Consider the following 26,365-nt stretch of genomic DNA (forward strand, 5'->3'; position numbering starts at 1 on the left):
TAAGTATTTCCTAGAAGTTGTCTTGCTTTGATCTAGGTTTTTTTTGTTGTTTCTTGGTTTTTTCCAGCGTTCTTGAGTCTAAAGTAATTTGGTCATTTAGCCTGATATTTTAGATATGGGCTTTCTTTTTATTTTTTCCTTAGTTTTCCATTTGTATGTGTTTTTTCTTATAAACAATTGTGTATATACACAATTTCTTCCAAAGAAACCTGCATATATGTGTGTTTCTTCACACATAGTCACATATACACGTGAAACTATATTTAAATAGTCGTGTATAGATCTGAAAACATATATTTTATTTTTCATTTATGGCTTTTACTGAGGTATTGACCGAGTTTCTTTATTATTTCTTGATGCTTATCAAGCCTGGAATCACCTTGATGTCTGATGTTGTTGGTGTCTTTCACATTTCATGAGAAATGCCTATGTCAACCTAGGGTTTGTAGTCTTTGAGGCTTTTTGTGATTAAATTTGGGCTCCAGATCTTCTTTATGAAGTGTTTGGTTGTTCTATGCTTCTGGAACATGTCTTGTTTCTTATTGATAAGACAGTCTTTGATTGCTTCTTCTGCAACCTTAAAGTTGGCTTCTTTTTGTTTTCTCTTCCTTGTTTTTGAAAAGGGCTTGTGATTCTTGGATGAATGATAGATTTTAATTCTTTGGAATCTTTCTGATTTTTAGAGTCTTTTGTATTTTCTGGAAAAATCATTTGAAGTGATTAAGTGTCTTACCTTGCTCAAGTATTTTATCTTTGTGATTGTTGGTGACTAGTGGGATTTAAGTCTTTTTCATGTTTTTGGTCTTGAAAATGTTGCTTGTTTTCCCTTTCTAAAATTTTTGGCTCTTTAAAATATTTAAAAGAAAAAGAATTTTTTTTCTATGTGTTTCTTTTTTCTTTTTTTTTTGGCTTTGTAGTCCTTTGATTTTTGGAAAATGTGTGAATTCTTGTTTTAAATGTTAAGAGTCTTTTTGCTTTGAGGAGTACTTTTTCTTTTGGGATTTTCTTCTCCTTATTTGTTGAATTAACCTTTTCTTTTGTGATCACATTTGTTCATTTCTGAGTTTTTCCTTGAACTTTGCATTTACATTCTAGTGTGCATTAGGGTAGATGAATTTTAGACCTCATTTAGTATTTTTGGTAGGTTTTGAATGTCTGAGTGCTAAATTGGAAAAAGAAAATGATTTTTTCTTTATTAAGTTTCTCGTAGAACCTTTGTAGAAATCACTTTTCATTGAATAAAAAGAGTTGCATTTTCATGTAGCTTAGGTTTTCTATTGATTTATTTCGTGTCAAAACACCATCAGTTGCAATTTCGTTTCCCTATGTCCTAAATAATGACCAACTAAAGTGAGTTCTTAAAATTAAAAAGAACTAGACTTTTTCTTTTTGTCATAGGAACATCAAATCCAGGGAATTTAGGGCCTTGGAATAGGTTTGTGGAGAGTAAAATCTCCAAGGCCACTTAAACTGAAAGTATAGAAGTTTATTAATGAGTGGAAATCCAGTGTCGTTAAGCTATCCGAGAAATCTCCTCTAACACAAGAGTTAAGCATGAGGACATGTGAAGATAAGGAAAGAGAGATACCTCCTCTCCTACTTATTGGATCATTCACTCATGACTGTTATACCCAACTTCTGATCATGAGATGGTTACCTTAGTTGCTTTTCCTAGGGACCACATAGGTGACTGCGGGGGGGAATGCCCGTGGTACCCGAGGTAGACGTTGCATCACTTTCATAGTACTTCTAGAGGGTGCCCTTGAAAAGATTGAGTACTTGCACCGACAAAGGCTATTTTCTGGAGGTCAGTGTAACTGCTTCTGATACCTTTGTTGGTAGGTTTGGGCCCTCATCATCCGAAACTACCTTTAGGAGGTCCTTTTATTCATTTTCTTGTATATTGCTGTCCGGTCCTAACCACCCAAAGCGGAAATACTTGGAAGTTGTTTGCCTATTTGTATATTTAGGAATTTATAGTGGAGTGCTCATTTATCTTTGTATTAAGTTGACTTTAGGTGGATTTTTTCTTATCACTTTTGTACCTTTGATTCTAAGTGACTAACCAACCACTCCACTGGTCTTGAAAGGATTTTGATCTTTCTCTTAAAATTTTGGAGTTTCCTCCTTAAGGGAAAATGTTTGATTGTGCATCTCTCTTCCTTGAAAATTCATTTGAACAATCCTGTAAGGGAAGGATCTACATATAAGTTGGGTATGGCCAATATTCCTGTGGAGGCCAACCAAGGGACCCCTCCAAAAGGGGATCCTTGTGCTTTTCCTTTCTTTGAAAACATTGGTACCCCCTTGATGGCCACTTTCAATATTCCTGGATTGAATGTTGGACTACTAGTTTGGCTTTGGTCTACTATGAATATTCCAAATGTTCTTGAAGCTTCTTAGATGAACACTTTATTTGAAGGGCATCAAATGGGTGTTAATTGTTCATCTTCTTCACCAAAGAAATCTAGGATTCCTATTTCTCCTCCATCTTGTAATAAGAAATCTAAAAAGAAGAGAAAGAGGAAGAATAAGAAGAAGAATAGTTCTCTCCATGAATCATCACCAACCTTTGCTAGTCATATTGGAAATGAGTCTTCAGACGCTGCAAGTCATGCTGGGGGCATAATTCTAGCCACTGCAAGTCATATTAGAAATGGGTCACCTACCTCTATGAGTCATATTGTTGATGACTCACCTTCTTCTGTGAGTTGGGTTGGGGGCACAAGTCCTATCTCTCTTGGGAAAGAATCACTAACCTCTGCAAGTCATGTTGGAGACCCTCCACCAGCCATTTCTAGTCATGTTGGGGGCATTAAGGTTGATCAGAAACCTAGGCATAGAATATTTAAACCTAAGTTCCCTTGTAATATATGTAAGGGAGATCAACTTACTTATTTGTGCCTTGATATTTCAGTGGTACAAAGGTTGTGGTCCGAGTCTGAAGGTTCTTCTACCACTAAATTTGTTATGGTTTCTCAACAATCTAATAAACCATTGGTTGATGAAGTGGTCGAGCCAATGCAATCTTTGGCTGATCCCACTCCTCTTTTGGGGGTGAAGTGCTTAACAAAAAAGTCTTATTGATTTCTAATTCATAGTCTTCTAGTCTATGGGGCATGTCGGTCTCTTCAGTGTACCCCCTCCAAGTTCTAGGAGTGTTTCCTTTGATTGGGATAATCTTATTGAGCCTTGTATTCCTTATGTTTCACCTTTCCAAATAATGGTTAGAGTTAATTCCTCAAATGTCTATCAATGTATGGTGGATGAAGGATCCTATGCAAGTATCATATCCTCCTCGGCTTGGAAAGCTTTGGGTTGTCCAAGGTTGTTGGAAATTGATAGTCAGTTGTTAGCTATGATAGAAGACTTGGTGACTCTATGGGTGTTCTTCCTCAATTGCCTATTACTTTAGGTGGGAATGCTATCTTAATCAATATGGTCGTGGTTGATCTCCCTTTATACTTTAATATGATACATGGGCGTGATTATGTCTATGCTATGAATGTTGTGGTGTCTTCACTCTTTCAAGTGATGTATTTTCCTCATAATGAAAGTATTGTCACTATTGATCAACTTTCATTTGATAATCACCATCCTAATTTGAACTTAGTTTAGAATACCCCTTGGTATGTTCCAAGTGTTCAAATAGACTTTGCCTCGCCATGTGTGAACTATGTGGCATTATATCCTCAATGCTAAAGTTTTTTTGAGAAGGATCCTTTCAACTATTATTTTCCATCCCAGGACTTGGTCCCAGTAGTTGATCGAGTGATTTCTCCTATGGGGGAATGGGACCTTGTACTTCCCTCTTTTGATCATTTTAGTTCTCATGATTTCTTAGATGTTGAGTTGCCTTCACAGGAGGAGATTTTTGAAGCCATGAGTTTTAGCTACCAATGGAGTCCTTGTCCTGAGTCTTGAAAGGGGATTTTCCTGAAGAACTATTATGCGTAAGGCACAAGGATGCGTAGTTCCCTATACCATATTGTATATACAAGGTACAAATTTTTAAGTTTTGTACTCTATACCACAAGCTTTTATCCAAAGTATATTTATGGGATGTATTAAATTCTTGCCTAGTGTTCCTAATTATGTCTACAAAACTTTGAAGAATTATCCTTTGGGTATTTTCATGGTTGATCTGCTTTGACAGGTATTGGTTCTCGAAACTAGCATGTAGGTTAGGTTCTCCACCTGCATTGTGCATTATCAATTTACTTTTCCATTTTGGCCTTAGGATTGACCCCACCAAGATGTGACATGGAACCTTCTCGCTACTTAGAAGTGTCACAACTTGTGTGGTAGGAGCCTACCTTATCATGGGCACCCTAAATAGTACCCTATTATCACTTGACACCCATGCTGAAGTTTTGTTCTTAGGCTCAAGAGTCCTCTTTTCTCCCATCATGACATTGTGTTGAAGCCTCATTCTTCTTCTTCTTCGTTTTTATTCTGGATTTATAGCCTAGAGGCTCCCATGTGTTGAGTTGTAATATTGCATTGCATATTGACCATTTGCACCCTTTATTTACTTAATACGACTTCATTTGGACTCGTGTATAAGCCACTTTTTACCATGAATTTTCTATAAGTTCAAACCATACATTCATTAGCCTTTACGACTTGACACCCTTTTCCATGGAGGGAACATCCCCTAAGTGTCGATGACCAGCATTCACCACCTTACATTGAGCATAGGAATGTTCCAATCCTAGAAACTAGTGAACTTTCCCTTGACACTCATTCTCTCCACTGCACTATAGGCATTCTTTTATTCCTTTTTAGGCTTTAAATATGAAAAAGAAAAAGAAATTAAATATTCCAAAAAAAGAGAGGGAACGAGACAATTTCTTCATCATTTGATGGTAGCAAGAGTCAGTCATGCCACCCTTGAAAAAAGCACTTAAAATGAGTCTTTCCTCCATTAGGATGGGACTTGGTTTGATTTTAGGGAGGCCATAACCTTGTTCTTGAGACATTTCTCCAAGGATTGGTTATTTATTCCAATCATATGGAGAGTTTGTTAATGCCTTATGCATTGAAAACTTATACAAAGTTATTTTATGCTGCCATAAAGTCACGTCAAGTTGTAATTTAGTTCAAGGGAAGTAAACTTATTGTCGGCCATTATGTGGTGTCTCTTGACTCATTTCTATCGGCCATACCCAATCTATCAAGTTATTCTTAACATCACATCAACAATATGGTCCTTTACTCATTCTGGTTAAGAAGGTCCCCATTGACTTTTTACTGGAAGGTCTACTCTTATCGAATTTGAAAAATTTCTCTGAGAGTAGACCTAGAGTTTCACCTTGGCCCTATTTACATCATTGATAGGTGACCTTCTGCTTAAAATCGATCAACGTTATGGGTATTTGACTGAGTGGTGTCCCTTGTGTTCAACGTCAACTGACATTATCACACATTGGGATTCGTGTAGTACCTTGGTTTCTATTTGAAACTATTGGTGGATTCCTCACCTCTGTGTCATATTTCATTATTGGTTGGTTCGGAGGATTTATATCATGCACTAGCTACATCTTGTGTACACTAGAAATGTATTTTGGAATGGTTAATTCATCTCTCTTCGTTTGAATTCTTCCAAATTATTGGCCTGCGGGTTACACTTGTGCTGGTTGATGTGGGATGCCTTAATGCCTTCCTTCCAACGAATATTTTCCTATCGACTCCAACTCATTTCTCTGAGAATAAGGTCTATAGTCCTTTTTTCAGTACCTTAGGGTTTGCAGTCATTAGTGGCAGACTCCTTTGCTATTGACAGTGAGAATACATCAATTTCTCTTGATTGATAGATTATTTCATGTGTTTGACTTCAAAACATATATTCACACTTGTTAGATTGTACTGGGGTACCTTGAAACTCATTATGTTTATTGGTAAGTTGTCTCGTGTTTGTTAATGGTATACATCAATGACCGGTAATCAGATGATTTCTCACATGGTCGACTTTAGCTCATCTATTCCCATAGTGTATAAATATACCATCTACGATTGGTGAAGACCTCAGGTTATGTTAGCATCTTGGTTCACTTGACAACTTCTTCATTTTTCTTCCAGTGAAACGCTTCACCTTTATATGTTGTAGTATTTCATAACAACATATTATATGTTGGCACCCGATTTTATGCAGTACCACTATTCCACCTACATGACTTGGTACTTTTATGAGGATCATTTATACAACATCATTGATAAAAAATTATTCTAACATCATTGATCAAACATTCTTCTATATGTGATAATGAGACATAGCTCCACTCTGTTCTTTCACGGGTATGATTTGATGATCCACTGTGTATTCTTCAGATCCTTCTATACACTTATGTATACATTACGGATCAACTTTATACTTGATAAATGGATATGATTTACTACTTCTTAGCATGGTTATGCCTGCCTCAGACATGAGTTTTCTTTATGAGTCCTTCCATAGGTATTCGATGGGCTAAAATCTGGTGATCTCCTCTTAAGTTTTCAGACGACTCTTCTCTCTATACTTAATATATTTCAGCAATCATGTTCCCCTTCTAACCTCATACATTAGGGGGCATTTATTATAGCATCAATCAACCCTCCTGTAGACCTGATGCTCTTTAATGGCCTTGGGAAGTCCCTTTTCCTATGCAGACTTGACTTTATACTAAAAAACAATATCTCAAATTCCATATGTGACTCTGCCCTTACTAAATCACGTACATACATGGGCCCGATAACACTGTACCCATGTATACCTTTTCAAATATGAAAAAATAAAATAAAATGCTATTTTTCGGGCGGGGTTTACGGTTTTTACAGAGAACCCACCTATAGGAGCCTGCAAACTGACTAAAATAACCAATTTGAGGTGGTATATATACACCCCTTGGGTGGGCCTAATGGATACAAGAAGAAGGATATCGACATTATCCTTGATTTCTCCCAGATCAAGTCTGATTTTCCCATGCCTCCTGCACTCCCAGTCTCAAGGAAACCATGGTTTCCTTTACATAAATGCTCAACATCCTCACCTAGGATATACTTGCACCTATTAGAGAGGTTGTCCTCATGGATCGAGCTATATGGATCCAGAGGAAGGCTCTTTCAGTGCCTTTGGCTTGGATCAGGTTGTACCTTTCTTGTACTTACTATTGTTAATCAATAAAGAAGCTCATGTCTTGTTCTTGATATATGTTTCCATCTTATGAGTGATGGTTTATATGTTTATATATGATGATATAAAATATTACCATGTATGAAAATTGAATTATCTATTATGTATATGCATCTGTGATTGATTTGCAGGTCTGCACATCTTGGAGGAAGCATAGGGTTTAGACCCTATGGGAACATCTTCAAACATATGATCCTCGGGTAGGTATCCAAATCCAAACTTGATAATTTGTATGTTTTTCATGCTTGTTTGAGTGTTCCTTGTTGATTATATTATCCTACTCTGTTAGGATTTTAACCCTTTCCTTAGAGAACTTTTCCTACCAACAGGGTTAGGAAGGGATGCTATATTTTGAAGAACAAATGAGGGGGACTCCAAATTTTGGAAAATGTAAAAAAATTGGGGTTGTTGTAGATAATAAAATAGGACCATAACCTAAAGCCTTTATTTTCTTACGAGGACCATATAGACTTTCCTTGTTGAACTGTTACCATACTCTATTTCTCACTCTGAATAACTTCTCTATTCTATGTTGATCATGCTTGGAATTGTACCTTCCCCTTGATTTCTTCATGTATTTGTAGATGGATATGCCTGATATTCTCAACAAATTTCTTTTCCCTTAAAGCATCCCCTATGAAATCCTCCCTCTCTCCTCCTTATTTTCCACATGCAATAGCTAAGGTGAAGGTGGAAAATATCAAAAACAATTTCCAAATGGGGACTTACCAATAGAAGTCTAGACTTCTCTATTATAAAAATGTTATACACACAGACACAATTTCAAATGTCCTGATTGTAACCCCTCAAAAGTTGCACCAAAGCCTTCTTTATTGCTTTTGTCTTCCCATCTATGTGTGGATGGAATGTTGTAGATATATTCAACTTTCTGTCCATCTCCTCCCACAATGCAGTCCATAAATTCATTGAGAAATCTAGTGTAAAAATATGCTCCTTGGTATCTCAAATTACACCTAGACCTATCTAAAGAAAAATTTTGTTGCTTCTTTCTCACTGATGGCATTTTTAAAGGGCATGAAAATGCACATGTTTTTGAACCTATCAACTATCATAAACAAGTAGTCATGTACCTTCCTGGTTGTTGGTAAACCTACCACAAAATCCATGGAAATAATTTCCCAATGATGAGTGGGTATAGTATAGGGATAGTATAGACCTTGTTTCCTATTACTAGGATTGCTGGTACAACAAAGCATATATCCTCTTATGAACCTAGCTACATCTTCTTGCATTATGGGCCAGTATACATACCTATGTAAATTAGCCACTATTTTTTCTACACCAAAATTCTCTAAAACCTTGGAGGTGTGAGCCTCTATGATTAGTTGGAGTTTCTCAACTTTAGGAACACATAATTTGTTTAGCTTGTAAAGTAACATAATTTTTTTAGCTTGTAAAGTTTCTCATTTTTTGCATGAATCTATCTCTATAATTGTGGAAACACCTCCTTGAAAATCTCACCCTCTATATAGTGCCCTCTATATGCATCTGGGTAAATGGCTCCATCTACATCAATCTTCTCAAAGATTTAATTTTTGATGTAGGTGGCCTTGAAAGATTGCCATATCTAAGATTTTTTGTGCCACCCTTATTGTACTTGATCACTAAATGGAACTTTTGTAAAACCACATCCACTTTTAATGCCTAGTCTACTTTAACTTAATCTAGTCCCATAGGTACTATAATGACTAATGATATATGTGGATGACTGTCTCCCTTCCTATTAGATAGCGTTTCCACTCCTCTACAACTTTTACTATAAGATAGAGCTCCTTACTATAGGTAGGATAGTTGAGAATCGCCTCATGAAACACTTTAGAATGGTAGCATACAAGTCTTTGTCTTTGCATCAACACCGCTCCCATATCATACCCACTTACATCTATATCCACTTCAAAGGGATACTGCAAGTTTGGTAATGCAAGAATTGGTTCTTGATTGATTTTATTTTTCAACATCGTAAAGGTGTTTTTCTCACACTTCCCCCATTGGAAACTCTTTCCACTTGTTTTTATGGCATGGAGTGGTGTGTCTATTGTTGAAATGAGGCTATGAATTTCCTCACATATTGTATTATCCCAATGAAACTCTTGACTTTAGAAACATTGGTAGGAATTGACCACTTCATGATGGCCTCCATCTTGGAAAGATCTATCTTAAGTTCCCTTCCACTAATCACATAAAATAAATAAACCAAATATTATTTTACAAACTCACAATTCTTGATATTTTCCAATAGTTGGTGCTTATTCAATGTTTTTAACACCTGCATAAAATGTGATATATGCTCCTCCTAAGTAGCACTATATACTAGTATATCATCTAAATAAAAAATAACAAATGAATCTAGACATGGGTGCAATATATCATTCATTAATCTTATGAATGTAAATGGTGCATTACATAGACCAAATGACATGACTAACCACTCATACAAATCTTGTCTAGTTTTGAGAGTGATCTTGTAGGTATATTCTTATTGGATTGCCACTTGGTGATACCGTTCTTTTAAGTCTAGTTTGGTGAAGTATTTTGGTTCCTAAATGTTGGCTTGTTGGGGCTTGACCTAGGTTCAGAGTTAATTAGCCAAACAAATCCCTGTACTTCTGGCCCTTTCGGCAACAGTCCACGGGGTGCAGACTGAGGTCTCACTCGAAGTAGTATGGGGGGGTGTTGGAACCAGGTTTCCACACCCTTGAGATGTCTGAGGGGGTGATTTGGTCCAACTGTGATTCTATTCGCATAGGTTACTTCGCGCACTTCCCTGGCCTTCGCGTAACCCTAACGAGGGGCTGTGGGGTTTCTGCGCTACTGGAGCAGCGACCTACACTATTTCCCTAAGTCACACCCGAGATCTTACTTATCTTCTTACACCAGTTATTTATCTTCGCGTAAATGGATGCCTTATGTTATATTTACTTATACAACATGTTCATATGAGTTCCGTAGCAAATAAAGAGTAACTTGTAATTCATACCCAATAATACATAAAACAGGAAAAGATATATAGAAATACGGTAAAACTTCTCTTTATTAATGCTTCCAACGGTTACAGACTTGACTCACCTTGCGCACTCAGCTGCAGGGGTCCGCGTACTCAGTTGTGGACTACTAGGCCTCTGCGCACTCATTTGCAGAGCCTTCTCCTACTCTACGACCCAAAGACACAACTTACACTTTGACTCAATGCTTCTATTTATTCTATTAGATTCCTTCTTTTCTTTTCTACACTTAGAGCCTCGCTCTATTTATACAATCCCATGGCCCGCAGACCATGGGTAGATCTTTCAAACCAACATTACATTAAAAAAACAAGGGCGGACAACCCTATGACTCTATTATGACTTTGCGCTCCATGCCCATAAATCACGGAGTCTTTACAATGAAATTAGTAAAAAATTGGGCTTTAAGCCCCAAAAAATGCCTTGGGAGGGTTCCATGCCCAACAAACCCCCAACACAAACATCGTGACTCACCCTCGAGTCACTATGTCGGTGCAGAGATCTTCACGCGGAGACCTTCCAACTCTGCTCAAATGGCTGCAAGGTCGGCAAAGCACTGAGCGATTGCCTGCTGAATCTCTTGTACATGTTGTTTCGAGACCGCAGTGTCAGAGCTGCTTCCTTGGATCTGTTCTCGCGTCCCCTAGATTTGCGCAAGCTTGCCTTCAATTGTTGCTGTAATGACGAAGGCCTTGTCGATCCAAGGCTGAACGTGCACCTTCAAAACTACTTCTCTGTGTCATTCTGCGTCCACTTGCTCTTTCAACGCTTTGGCCTGCTGCATTCGCGCGAGCCTCTGAGTGAGGGCCACCGTCTGCATGGCCCCTTTGACGCTGTCATACTGCTACTGGAGCTCACACACCTATGTTTCTAAGCATTGGATGTTAGGGTCTTCCTGCAGATTGGTGAGGACCTCGAATGACTCTTCCAACATCCTGGTGCTGTCCCTTACTGCACTGCTGATCTCTTCCATCCCCGATGTAATAGCGTTGGCACTCTGATCTCTTACTTCTGGAGGGGTGGACGGCTGCGCCTTCAATTGCAGCTCTGCTATCTGAAGGTTTAGAGCCAACTAAACCTTGGCCATTTCCTCTTGCGCCTCGCGCACCCCTGCTACTAATCTGTGGATGTGCGCCTCTGCTAGTGCTTCTACTGGGATGGCCAACTCAGGGACCATCTGGCAGGCTTCTTCCAGTTCCTATTCCATCTGCCTATTCTGCAACACAACCTCGTCGTGCTGCAAGCTCAATTGCTCAATGTTTATCTTCTTCTCGCTCAGCAACTGCAACACGCGACTCTCCCTAGCCCACAGTTCTGCAATAATCCCATCCTGCAAAACATAGAGCGTCTCCCGTGGGAGTGCAACCATGTTGATCCCTATCCCTTTTAGTGCACTAACCGTAGGCCCGTCGGCCTCATTTGTTGTAACCAATGCTCCTTCTGGCAACACTATTGTGTTGGTTGTCCGAGCGCATAGCATTTGCTCAGCTGTAGCTGTCCCTACTACGAGGCTGGTCGAAAGAGTACCAGCCTAAGGAGTGTGCACTTTCAACTCTTGAATATATGCCTGGAGGGCCCCCAACACAATCTGATTCTCCTCTGCGAAGTTTTGGAGGGCCTATGTGGTGACGTCACACACTGTCTCTCCTATATCATGCAGATCACCCTCAGTAAGTGTGATTGGGTTGATCGACAGCTTTGATGCTTTCACCTTCTTGCGCGGCCCCATCCGCTCGCTCAGGCACTGGCACTTCAATAGTGTTGATGCTATTTGTGGGTCTGCACCACCCTCTTCTTCCTCTGTTTCCATTTCTTTCTCCTGCTCCGGCAGAGGCGACTTTTTGCCCTCACGCGCCTTCTCTGTTGCCTTCTATGCTGCTGTTACTGCGGCCTTTTTCTGTTTGGTTGTTGTCTACACAAAGTCCCACGCCTCCTGCGCTTTTGCTGCTGCCGCTTCTTGCCTTCTCTTCTCTGCCAACTGCGCCATGCGCAGTTTGGCCTCCTCTTTCTTCTTTTGCGCAACAGACTTCTCCACTGCAGCAATGTCTGGGGCTCACTACTCCAGTGGCCATGTCTCCAGTACATCGAAAATCACATCATCTGTGTCTATGAAGGGTAGCTTGCTCCATTTCTTGGCCGAGTCTTTGCGTGCTCTCAGATATATGTTGTGGAAGTTCGCTTTAAATTATGCAAAAAATTGTAGGCTGTTGTAGACACTGGGTGATAACCATAACTTACGATTAATCCCCATTCTGATGTTCATCTCCATGAACACCTAGAATATCTTACTGTAACGGATTTTGTTTGCGTCCTTAGTGGCCCATAGCGAAGCATACTTTGCGGCCTCCGGAAGATCCCTTTCAATTGTGGGGAACTGACTATCCTCCGACAATTTCCCCACCACCAGCACTATGGACAGCAAAAGCCATGCATAGTGGAACGTTTTTCCTTATTCCTGTGCCTCGCGGCAATTCTCCAAGAACTCTTTGCATAAGAACTCGAACCAGTTAAACTAGACCCCTTTCGTGCACTGCTCAGCAAGTGTAACCACTGGCATGGGCACCTCATCCGCGTGGCACTTCCACATGACCTTTCCCGCCAGTATCTGAGTCACCACCTTAACTGCTTTGTTGTTGATACTGGAGATCGTGTAGCCCCTCTTCTTCTTTTCTAGCTTGTATTTCTTCTTCATGGCCTCTACGATGGCCAAATCACTGCTCTTCCCCTCCGAGATGTCTGCGGGGTCCTCTCCTTTGCATGGGAGCCGGTAATGTGATGGATTAAGTGGTCCGTGATGGGGATGGGTTCCTCCAGCCACAAACACACACCATGCACTAGGAAGAGTAGCTACCTAATGACGAAGATCGTCACTAGGGTGCAGTGGAAATGCGGCACCCAGAGCATGTTTAATAACCCTGCCTTTTCGACTCCACATAACCACTTTCGCGGCTCCAATTCTATAACCCGTGCCGAGGTGTTCTGCTTGGGCTTCATGAGCTGTGATCTCTAGATGAGGGAATTTCTCGTGGTCAGCGAGATCCCAATCTTCAAATTTCAATTTTGGCACCTACCCCAGGTGCATGCCCTCAAAGATGATGTCGTCCAGGAGGAGTGGAGTATGGAGAGAGCTCTTGCTCTCATCGAGGTCCTTAGGCACTTTTTCCTTCCCCTTCCGCGGAGGGATATATGTGGGCAGCTTGGTTGGAGGGTGCACAGGCTTAGTTTCTTCCTCCATGCCCTCGTCCTCATCTTCTTCAATTATGAGGTCCTCTAGGTCTTCCTCCTCCTCGTCGGTTTCCAAGTTAACTACTTTCCCTTTCTCCTCCATCGTTAATCTGGTGCGTAGCGGGTTTCGAGGGGACACACGCACCAGAATCATTGGTTGTTTGTCTTTCTTTGGCCTTGATGTGCATGGTGATTTAGGAGTTTCCGCCACAATCTGAGCGCCTTTATGGGCATCTTCTACGGTCAGGGCCTACGCGGCCTCTTCGGCAGTAATCTCTGCAATTTCCCTAGCTTCTTCAGATGCTGCCATCTTGCTGGTCCAGAAATCTCTCAATCGCTCAATTAGGGGCTCAATCAATGCTCTGCACAGGGAAACTAGGTCTCGGCTCAGAATATGCGGGGCATACAACAACTCAATTCGCAAATGACCAAGTGTTGTTTGCTAGGTAGCCCTTTGTAATTTATAGTGTCTTTTGAATTTGAATTCGACCGTTCCCCCCAAATCCGGTTCATTAATGCTCCCTTGGCAGTAGATTTTCCAAAATCTTGCCCATAAATCGCATCTTAAATGCCTGCCGCCTGCTCCATTTGGTCTCAAGTCGAGCATCACATCGTGAATAATGACTCCAACGGTCACTCTCTAGCCAACTCGCGCGGCAGCACAGTCCTCCTTGCGCGGTTGCGGACCTTGTGACACTTTGCTTCTGTGTGCATCTACAACATCAAGCATCTCCCGGGCATAGTAGTTATAGTTCCGTGCCTCCTTTCAACTTCCTGAAGCCCTAAGATTGTACTTCCCACAGTTAATCAGGTGGCTGCGCCACCTGTATAGGGTTTCAACCAGTCATCCATCACTTTTCCTGAAAAACATTCACATTTTATTATTACTGGCTGTCGCGCGCACTTCATCATTTGTAGTGCGCCACCATGGGTGATCTATTTAGTAATATGTGGTCCAAGCCAAGGCATCAGGCCGATCAACTCTTGTCTGTAGTCCCCAAATTTTTCAACGTGATCGTGCGCACCCTATTTTATCACCTTGGTTTTCTTATCGAGAAAATCTTTCTGTATTTCGCCCTCAATTTTCTTGACTTCCACTTCCACTAGAGTGCTTTTCTCCCTTAATCGCACCCTTTCTTTCATAATTTCTTGGAGCCTAAGATCATCCTGTCGGATTTCTTCCTCAGGTCCCATGTGTTCTGCTTTGTTCAGCTGCACGATCCCTTCTTCCAAGGCTTCGCGAGCCATCATATCTATCGGTGCTGCTATGCGCAGACTAGGCATTTTATATGGGGATTTCAGCGTTCGCTCCATACTCCAGCCTCGGAGGCGTCTGCTCCGTCAGTTTCTTGCACGTGGTCCTATAAGCCCACAGAACCACTGGTATGCGCAGGGCCCAATTAGTCCACTATGCATCATATACCTTGTTTAGTGCTTCGCATACTTCGTTAAAGGCTTCTGCGTGGATAACCTTCTGTACACTCGTTCTTTCCATACTTCGTTGTTTCAACCGGAGGGGTCATTCGTGCAATTGCCTCGCCTGCACATGCTTACCGACCGTGTCTCCCAATGCGAAGTTCGTGTGCATACACGTAGGTTTTTAAGATATGCATGTATCCATCTAGACAGGTGCACGCGCGGATCATTTTGTCCGGCAATCTTGTCTATTAATCGCATCTGAGGCTTCCCAAATCATATGCGCATCATTCTCCTGCATTTGCGCCAGTCCTCAAAGCTTCCTTGGTGCGTACCCCACCACCTCGCAGGCGTAGCACGCAGTACCCATTTCAAAGCCTCGAATCATTGCTGTTCTGGTACCTCTCTTTCAAATCCGTTCAGGAAGTCATCTACCTCGCTCAACCCATCATATGTAGGCAGATCCCTTACCTCCGTTGATACACAACGCAATGATCTTTTCATCATGTTGCAGATCAGCGTGGTTACATTGTGTAACCAGTTTTTCCATCGCTCTATTTCTTCATCTGAATTCGATGTACAAGAGCTTTTGCGCTCCCATGAGATTCGTCCATCCGTGTTGGGATTCACATAGTCTTTCTCTTGCGTGGTTATCTTGTAGATGCAGTCCAAATCGTCGTCGCTTTCATAGTCATGCACTGGCTTCGTGTAGTGTGATCCTTCTGCAGGGTCCAACAGTACGACTATGCACAGGGACTTTTTCTCAAAAATCATCTTGCGCTTCTTCATATTTATCACCCCATTCATGTCAGTGGCCCAATCTATCCCTAATAGCGTAGGGTAGGGATTACTATCATCAACAATCTCTATCACTTCAAAATCTGCCAGCACGCTTGCTCCTTCAACATCCATGATGATCCCCTGCAATCTTCCAATTGGTAGGATCTTTTTCTGGTTCGCCATTTGCAGTTGGATAGGAGACCATTGTAGCATAGGCCTTCCCATGTGCTCACATGTCTACTTCGGCAGAATGTTCGCGTCCAATCCTAGGTCCAGAATCACTTGGTCCATCTCATATTCCCCAATCTGTGCGGTCAACCTCATTTCTCTTCCCGTCCTTTTCGTGTGCTTTCCAACCTTCCAGACTATGCGTGGTTCTCCTTGCGTGGTCCCAGCGCATCTATTTATGAGTTCTTGCAGTCCTTTTACAGCCTTGCTGTCGCGCAGCAGCTTCACGCATGTTTCTAGGAATGTCGTGAGCATTGATGGATCCATTTCTGGCTCCAGTCTATCTTTGCTTCCTGAAGTGGAGGCATCAACGAAGCTCTTCCTGGCTTCCATGAAGGTTTCCTTAGCGCACTCCAAATCAAACTCTGGTTCTTTTGTTGGAGCCTTGCGAACCCAAGTACTATCTTTAGGCTGCTTTCCCTTATCATCCCTGTCGTAATTCCACTTCAGAGCACAATGTTCACATTAGGGTCTTCCTCGTGCGGCTCAAACCTCATCATTCGCAAGTTCTGAGTCGGGAGAGGTTGGAGCGCTCCCTTGTCACGCAGCCTTGCTATGAGTGTGGGACAATCCTCCATCTCATGATCAAACAATGTACAATATAGGCATGAAGGACGCGTTGGATTTGTACAATCGTAGGCATAATGTCTTGGCCCTCTGCAATTGTAACATATCAACTGTCCGTGACCTCTTCCAGGTCCTCCTCCACCCCGGCCTTGTCTACGCCCCTGAAATCCGGTTCGCACCATTTCTGCGTTCTGGTCAAGGGGCCGCATTTCATCCTGAACTCTGTAGGTGGGAGTCCTATCCACCATCAGTTCATAAATTCTACAGGTGTGCTATCATGGCCCACTGATCTACAGAAATTAAAGATTAACTGTTGCGAATCCTGCATGTACTTCTGCAATAAATGGCAGTTGTCCGTAGCATACTTTGCCCCTATTTGACAAATTGCGCACCATAATGCAAGCACCATGTTGGGTCCTGCTTATGCCTTTGGTCTTAACGGCATTGGTCCTCCTCCCACGAGGTAATTCCCGAACACTGGGTCGTGGTCCTTGTCATGACCCTGACCCTTACATTTAACACACCATACCTCGTCGCGCAACTCTGGGCGAGTTGTCCTGTCCTGTTTCAGACTCTGCATCTCAAGGCACAAGTTTTTCAATTTCATGTGGATTTGCTGAACTCCTAGGTTAGGATCCTGTATCGGGGTCTCATGCAGTCTCATCGTGATCTCCAAGGCCTCGACTTGAGTTGTTAGCCTCTGTTGTGATAGCGTGTTCCTTAAATGCGGCGTTAGCGATGCTACAAACCATTCGTGGTGTTGTCCATCTGTCAAAGTCATGTTAGCTTCACAAATTGTGTACTTCAGTCTTTGATCCAACTCCCAAGGAGTCTCACCTGGTAGCATCATGATCTCCTTGAACCCAATGATCGACAGCACCTCTGACTTCAGTATGCTAAATTCTCTGTTCAACATAGTTTGGATATCCGCGATCCCTACATTTGGATTGCCATTGGAATGCTTAATGTACCAGGACAGCGCGCGATCCTGCAGAGCACTGACCAATGTTGCTTTCTTAATATTGTCATCCGTAACTCCCTGCACTTCCCATACAAATTTTATCACGAACCAAAACTGGTCTGGATCTTCATTTCCTACTCCCTTGAACACTGGAAATTTTATTGCGCTTGCCATATTGACTCGCGGTGGTGGTGGAGGTGGTATGGGTGAAGATGGGGCTGAAGACGGTGAAACTGGCGGTGGTGTGGGTGGAGGTGGTATGCGTGGAATCCTCTACCTTATAAAATTGATCGAAATTCTTAGTGAGACCTTCGCGAGCTATTCCTCGTCCCCTCACGAAGGTGAAATCAAGGGGCTAGTTTCTATTTCTGCACTACCTTCATTTATGTAAATTCTCCCACTTCACGTAGCCCCAAACATCAATGTATTCGCATAATCCACTTTTCACAACGTATCATTTTAATCCAAGTGTTCAAAGACTTAATGTACTTACCTCGCGGTCCTTTGAGGAAGCGTCGCTCTGCCTCGCTATAGCTGACTGAAGTATCTACCACAAATTTAGTGATGAATCCTCCTATAATTTGATCGAGCCAGTGATCAACAACACGTGCAATCTTATCCTCTGATGCTTCCAATCTGCACACCAATTCTGGAGTCCACACAATAGGTCTGTCGAGCTTGCACCTTCCTTGGCTATCTGATAGCTTTGCGATCCACTCGTATAGCTCAGTAGGGAAAGATGCGAAGAAAATTTCATGGATTTCTGTGTACAGGTAGTAGTCTAACCACTCTTCTTTTGATAGTCGTGGATTCCTGTTCTCCTGTGCTGCAAACTCGTGAATATTCCTATCCAACCAATCTTTGATTTCTTTCTTAGTTGGATTCTAGTGATACGACATCAGACATCTCTATGCAGATCCCGGCCCCGGCAATGGAACCATTTGTTGGCTTGTTGGGGCCTGACCCAGGTTCAGAGTTAATTAGCTAAACAAATCCCTATACTACTAGCCCTTTCGGCAACAGTCCGTAGCTAATGGACCTAAAAAATTCCCATGTTTTCATCATGCAAAATCACCATTCATACCCTAAAACCCTAGGTCTTTAACCCATTCCATACCCTAATTCCATCATTTATCGCCAAATCACATCCTATGCCTTGTGGTTGATTATCATTGGTTTTATTAGCTTTTATATGATTAAAGATGATTATGCCATGATTTACTAATGACGGTTTCGCTAAGCTCATTTTCACAAGGTTCCATCGCCAAGTTTCTTCATGAGCCAATAGAGTATGGAAATGGCCAATTTGGGGCTTTTGATACTTTTGGCATGCTTCCGGAGAAACCGAGAGAGGTTATTATAAAAAATGATGTTGTAATACCTTTCCATAACCTGGATTGCACCTAGGTCACTCATGTGGGTCTCTAGAAGGAAATTCATAAATTTTCCCAAATCTGCAATAATTTTCAAACTGCCAACTTCCGCCTCGATTTCCATGTAGATGAAGGCGAATGAAGAAAATATGGAACATGGGTTTTGGTCCAGTATAGCCAATTTACTAACCCTAAAATAGTTTTCTAAAATTCCTTATGGTTTTGGAGATATGCGGGGTTCTTTGAGGCCAATTTATATAAAATGTCCAGATTTGTACTTAATAGTCAAATTCAGATTTGCCTATTTTTATGCCAAAGTTATGGTTTGATAAGTTCTTGTCCTCCATCCCTGCATTGATCAACATCAACATCAACCATTAGCTATTTGAAGGCCATCTAGAGAATTCAGACACGGCATGAATTTGTTTGTAATTAATCTACAACATGTATAAAAGCAGAGCAACAAGCATAGGAAAGGGGCAAAAGATCGATTGTTAGCTTGTATCTTTTAGAATTATTATTTCTAATCGAAGACTTTTATAATGGCTATGCACTGAGTTCAAATTCATTTTGTTTGATGGTTCATTGTGGATTGATGAGTTAGCTATGATTGAAGTTTCTCGTTCTCTGTAAGTTAATAAGCTCCCCAGGTGTGGTCGGGCCCACCCATCTGGGATCAACTTTGTACTATTGCGTAGGAACCTAACTGTGTGATATACATAATCGCTTCTTGTTTATTTTTTATTCATAACTTGTTTACATACTGTGTGGAGATTTCAATTGATTTCAAATGATTTTATTGTGCTGATGATATATGCATTTCAGATCCCTTTGCTTCAACAATCTGAACACATGACTCTCATGTAATTAACGCTCTTACTCCCAAGGCAAGAACATACTCTGTTCTCTGAAACTATAAATCATATTACCTCGATTGTGTTGTCATAGATACATATAAAACTAGTTTGAATCACATTGACTGTTAAATGCTTATGATGAGCTAATCTATTCATTGAGAACACAACACTACTTTCTAATGTTGAAGTCGTATAACATAGTGAGTGATCAGAGTTGATAGGCTCTGAGTTTGATTGTGTTCAACCAATTTCGAAATCGCTTTCTCTTGTTTTCTTTAGTAAACGAATTGATCGATTTTCTTCTGAACTATTGCATGTGCCATAGGAAGCATTAGAATAGTGCGATTTGTTATGAGCTTGATTTAGTTAAGTCGATTGGATTTCTGCTAAGATATTAGCATAAGTGTGTATATCAGAGAGGCCTTGCTTTCGAGAGTAATTGATTCAAATAGCTTATCATAGTTTGGGTTAGTTTCATTTGTCAAATGGATTTTCAGTTTGTTAAATAGAATGTGTGGATTGATTTTAGACTGCAAAGAGTGATTTAGTTTTAGTTTTCAAAGCGATTCCCTTCATTTCATTTAAAATGCTTGATTTCCCTTGTTTTGTTTGGAATACTTGATTATATCTCCACAACTTAGAATTTGGTACTGGGAGTCAAAACGTAGTTCGAATTAATTCATGCCTAATTTGATTTCAAAAGCAGAGTGTTGGTTTGTTAAGGTTTAGAATAGGTTTACTTACATTTTGAAGATTGATGTGACTGTAGGGTAGTTCTTGAGTACAGTTTCTCATAGTTGTTTCGTTTGATTGCCATATTTGAATAGAGTTAATGCTTGAAGATGTTCTTAGGATTATGATTGATTAGGAACATGTATGCAGTCTAGTTGAGGGTAATTCTGTTTGGTTAAGTGTGAAACAGAGTGTCTAGATTAGTGCTCAACATCAAGATCTTTGGTTTGTTGTCAAGCTAGTAGGGTTAATGAGTCATTGAGTACAGTTTGATTGCTTAGCTAGAGTTGGATTACCATTACAAGTAGGGTAAATATTTAATTCCTTTGAGTGAGAATTGTAAGAATTAGAACTTGGGTTTTGATTGATTAAGTTATGTGTGTAGTTTTCTTGCTATGGTTTGATGAATTGTGTGCTAGATTTAGCTAACTCATTTCATAAAGGAAACCATTAGAACTCTGACCAAGAACTGAATGTAGAAAGCGCAATACAACTCATGTTTACAAGCTCGGATTGAAAATTAAATATTAGGAGGATTAATTATTGATTAAAACTCCCAACAGGGGTGCGGATTGAGGTCTCACTCGAAGTAGTATGGGGGGGTGCTAGAACCAGGTTTCCGCACCCTTGAGATGTCTGAGGAGGAGATTTGGTCCAAATGTGAGTCTCTTCACAAAAGTTACTTCGCGCACTTCCTTGGCCATCACACCTTGATATATTCACCTTCGCACAACCCTAACCAAGGGATGCGGGGTTTCCGCGCTGCTGGAGCAGCGACCTGCACTATTTCCCTAAGTCACACCCGAGATCTTACTTATCTTCTTACACCAGTTAGTTACCTTTGCGTAAATGGATGCCTGATGTTATATTTACTTATACAACATATTCATATGAGTTCTCACAACAAATAAACAGTAGCTTGTAATTCATACCCAATAATACATAAAATAGGAAAAGATACACATAAATATGGTAAAAATTCTCTTTATTAATGCTTCCAATGGTTATAGACTTGACCCGCCCTGCGCACTCAGCTGCAGGGGTCCGCGCACTCCGCTGTGGACTACTAGGCCTCTGTGCACTTAGCTACAGAGCCTTCTCCTACTCTACAACCCAAAGGCACAACTTACAATTTCACTCAATGCTTCTATTCCTTCTATTAGATTCCTTATTTCTTTTTTCTACACTTAGAGCCTCACTCTATTTATACAATCCCATGGTCTGTGGACCATGGGTAGATCTTTCAAACTAACATTACATTACAAAAACAAGGGTGGACAACCCTATGACTCTATTATGACTTTGCGCTTCACACCCATAAATCGCGGAGTCTTTACAGTGAACTTAGTCAAAACTTGGGCTTTAAGCCCCAAAACATGCCTTGGGGGGATTCCACGCCCAACACTAAAACTGGCCCAATATGTCATCAATATTGGGTAGGGGGTATCTATTCTTGAGAATAATTCTATTTAATGACCTATAATCAATGCAAATTCACCATGTCCCATCTGTTTTAGGTGGATTTGTGATGGGTGTCCCATATGGTGAGGTACCTAGTCCAATAACACCCTGCTCCAACAATTGCTTCTAAAATAGACTATTTATATAACCTAATGTTTGGAAATGAGGATTCTGGTAATAATTGAGTCTCATGCTCCACTTCCATCTTGGTGGTATCCCTTTCGATTCCTGGAACACTCCCTTGTATGCCTATAACAAATCTCCAAGTTGTTGTCTCTATTCCTTAATGTACCCATGTAGGAATTCGTTTTCTCTCATTAACTCTTCTATAGACCGGGTTTCTCTTAAAAACAATAAAACATGCTTCTTGCTAGAATTGATCAGTTTCTTGGCTTGGTTGGCACTTACTAGTGAAATTTTAAACTATCCCTTGTGTGCATTAAGGATGAAGTAATTTTCATCCTTGATGAGGTGACAATGGCTAGATATCCACATGAATACTCCATCCTTCATGTATATATAGGGACTCCTGAACATCACTCCACATACGTTAAGTGGTATTGTATCCAATTCTACTTCATCAATAAAATCAACACTTATGTGAACTTCTATTTTACGTTGTTTTGTTACCTTGATTTCTACATCCTTATTTTCCCATTGCAATGGAAATGGGCTAGGATTATCTCAAACCTCCAATCCCATTTTTTAACTAGTTATGTTGTAATGAGATTCACCTATGATCCTGAGCTAAACAAAGCATCAATTTTTTTCTTCTTGTCCTGTGTCTTTATATGGAAGGGATTGGTTATCTCCTTCTCTTCATGTTTCTCAAGGCTACTTAGATTCACCCCCTTCTACATTGATGTGTATATAATCTTATCATACACGTTCTAATTGATTTCCACCTAATTTCTTGAATATGTGGTGTTGAGCTTTGAAATTACACCTCTCCTACACATTTTCTCAGACTTTTCCCCCTCACCTGGACCTCATAAGCTATCAAAATCATTACATATTGATTTTAAAAGAGCATTTAAGTGGTTTTCTAACTATGTTTTTGTGTTTGCTGTTTGACTTAGATTTTGCTCATTAGTTGTGGAATGCAGCCACTTTCCGCAGCTGATTCAACTTTCCGCAGCTGTTTTTGTTAAACTCCAGGTTGCAGGTGTCATCAGGCAAAACAGGACACGTGGGCAGATTAGGAATGACCTGGACATGGATCAGGTCCTATTGGTTCAGCTGGATTCATTAAGGAAAGCCGTGGTCAACGGTGGTCAAGTGGTGGTCAAACAGAGGAGTCCTACAGCAACAGGACTCCGTTTTCAAACACGTGAAGGATTCGTGGTCGTTCCTAGATCCCTGGGGTCATGTTGACAGCTGTAGACTGCCCCACGATGCGAATCCAACAACCACTTTTGATAGATTGAATAATCTCAGCAACCATTATGCTAAATTCATGGACGCTGTCTTTTACGTGTCCTCTGTTGACGTAGTTTCATAGGAAAACAGTTATGAAGCTTTTGTTATAAATAACGCGTTTCCAAATGCATAGAGTTAGTCTGTTGTTGATGTAATTTTGCTGTTAAGTCTACTGTGCCGTGACACTAATCCCACTGTGGTAATGAGAGGATTCTTCCTCTGTTTTGAATTATAAAGAAGACTCTATTTTTATATGACTGCGTGAGCATAATTTTGGACTAATAGCCTATTGACCAAGGCGATGCAGAGGACCCCTGCACGCTGAGGTTTCGTTTTCCTTATTGCTGTAAAGTTTTTATGCATTGTTTCTTTATTTCCATTGCACATATTTCATAGTTATCCACCTGTGTATATTTCATTCGCTATGGTATTAACATTTCATTCCTATACATGATTTTTCAAGTTTTGTATATTGTTGTTAACACTGATCAGTGTGTGTATGTTTCAGGATAGAGTAGGCCCGGGCATTTTCATACAATTTTCACAATAATTAGTGACATGGAATTAGCCTCTCTGCTGACTTTGCTTTTCTTAGTTTTTTTTAATTCCAGTTCTGTTTTGTTGATTTCAGTCTTATTCACTTGCTTTGTTAGTTAGTTTAGATATCAACTTGCTCATATCATTGACGTTATCTCCGAAAGCCATAGCTTAGACTACCTGGCGAGGTATCAGACTATGAATGATGTGATTTGATTTCAGTTTTACTTTTTTTCAATTAGACATCAACTTGCTCATATCATTGAGATTATCTCCGAAAGCTATAGCTTAGACTACCTGGCGAAGTATCGGACTATGAATGATGTGATTTGATTTTAGTTTTAGTTTTCTACAATTAGATATCAACTTGCTCATATCATTGATGTTATCTCCGAAAGCATAGCTTAGACTACCTGGCGAGGTATCAGACTATGAATGATGTGATTTGATTTTAGTTTTACTTTTCTGCAATTAGACATCAACTTGCTCATATCATTGACGTTATCTCCGAAATCCATAGCTTAGACTACTTGGTGAGGTATCGGACTATGAATGATGTGAACTGATTTTACTTGTACTAGATCACAATTTTTGTTTTGTTTGAGTGTAGTAGCTTAATTCATTTTTCTGTATTTAGACTGCAGCAGAGATAATGGTTTCATGACTAGTAGTTCATTATTTGCTTGATTTGAATAGGAGCACATTTTTATTCTTGTTCAAGTATTAATTTCACCACTAGTATGTTCTAAGACCCTCTGAAGTGTTAAGTTCTGGAAATCATTATAGAAGACATAATTGCCTTAAAATCTATATCCATACTTGCCTTCTAGAGTATTCTTAAAACTCAGGAATAGGATTTCCATTCATATTAGGAGATAAACGAAGATAAAAACCCCCAAAACAAAATAAAAATTGAAAACGACAAAAAGGTAAGAAAGGGGTTGTCTTACACATATAGTGCGCCACACTTCATCAGTCTACGACTCCCGGATTGATAATTAATGTAGCAATTTAGGACACACTAAATTGACTAAACATGTGGCTATGAGAATTTTATTCTTCCCATCCTTGTTCAAGTTCTTTGGGTTGAGTTTTGGATGTAAATTCTAGCTTTTCTCCTTTGTGTGACCATAAATGTTAGAGTGGTTGTAGTGGTTTCTAGGATTTTTACACTAGTGTGACGTGGCTGCTTCCTTCTTATCCTTCCCCACTTTCTGTTTCTTCTTCCTTCCTTTGGAATCTTCTTGTTGTTCCTTCTACTTTGAACCACTCGATTTCCCTTTCTTCTCGCCTCTGTTTTCTAGGTTTTGTTCCTATACACAAGCCTCATCCACCATTATATATTTGAACATAATCACTTGCTTTTGCAGATTGCTATGTATACCCCCCATCTACTTGAGTAATATATCTTGATTCTTGGGAGATTTACCCAACATTATTCCCATCTTTTTGAATTTGTGGTGTATTCCTATAAACTCTACCCCTATCTCTGCTTGAAGTAATGCCACTAGATCCACTTTTCCTATACGTACCTGATGGGGTAGAATTGGGAATTCATGAGAGTTTTAAAATCCTCCTGCTTAGTTACTTGATGGTCTCCCTCTAGCCTTAGGGTTTTGTTGTGGTAAAACACAACCCCCCCATTATTGACTTGTTTACTTCAAACAATGGGGACCTTTTCTACAATTTTTTTAGCTAAATGTCTTTTAGGACTTTTATTATCCTACGATTTTCTTAATTTTTCATTTTCTTTAGATTCTTGTTTTGATTGCTTTGCTGAAATCGATTTTTTATAAGCATTCCATTGATACTTGTTTTACTTCATTTGGTCAACTGGTTTCTAAATGACACTCCTTTGAAGTTTAATCAATTGTGTCGTCTGGGTTTAAAAAATACATTTATTGTAAATATTAGCCTTTAGTTGAATATTTATTAATTTTTTAATTTTTCTCTAAATAACTAAGCCAAATTGTAGTTCATTTTCAAGATTATCAAATACCAAAAATGACTATAATTTATAACAGGGAATCTAACTATAAATAGATCCCACTTAATTTCATTTTAAGACTTAACCAAAGCTGTGGTATCTTATGGACTTGACATAGGTCACATCCCTCACGACATAAGATTGAAAGATCTGAACCTTCCCCTTCGGAGCAGGAACAAACGTGGCCGGAACAACTACTACCTTTGATCGGGGTCGCTCATGGATAGACTTCGTATCTATCCATCTATATATCTATCCGGATATATGGAGATAGATACGATACAGGGATCTATTTCCATCTGTATAGGTATCTAGGTGTAGATATCTATGGATCTGTATAGATATGGATCTATATCTGCATAGATATCTAAATAGATAGATATAGATGTATGGAACATCTATATGTGGATGTAGATATATACCTATCTAGATACGGATATGGATATAGATGTGTATCTGTATATTTCTATATCTGTATCTAGGTACATATAAATTTGGATCACAAATAAAATAATATATATATATATATATATATATATATATATATATATATATATATATCACGATCGCTCTATCACATTGCAGGTTCATAATGAAACAATTTTAAAAAACCCCAATACACTTC

This window comes from Pinus tabuliformis, chromosome 9 (genome assembly GCF_031772625.1).
Source record: "Pinus tabuliformis cultivar Carrire ecotype Pingquan chromosome 9, CPIR1, whole genome shotgun sequence".
Classification (NCBI taxonomy): domain Eukaryota; kingdom Viridiplantae; phylum Streptophyta; class Pinopsida; order Pinales; family Pinaceae; genus Pinus; species Pinus tabuliformis.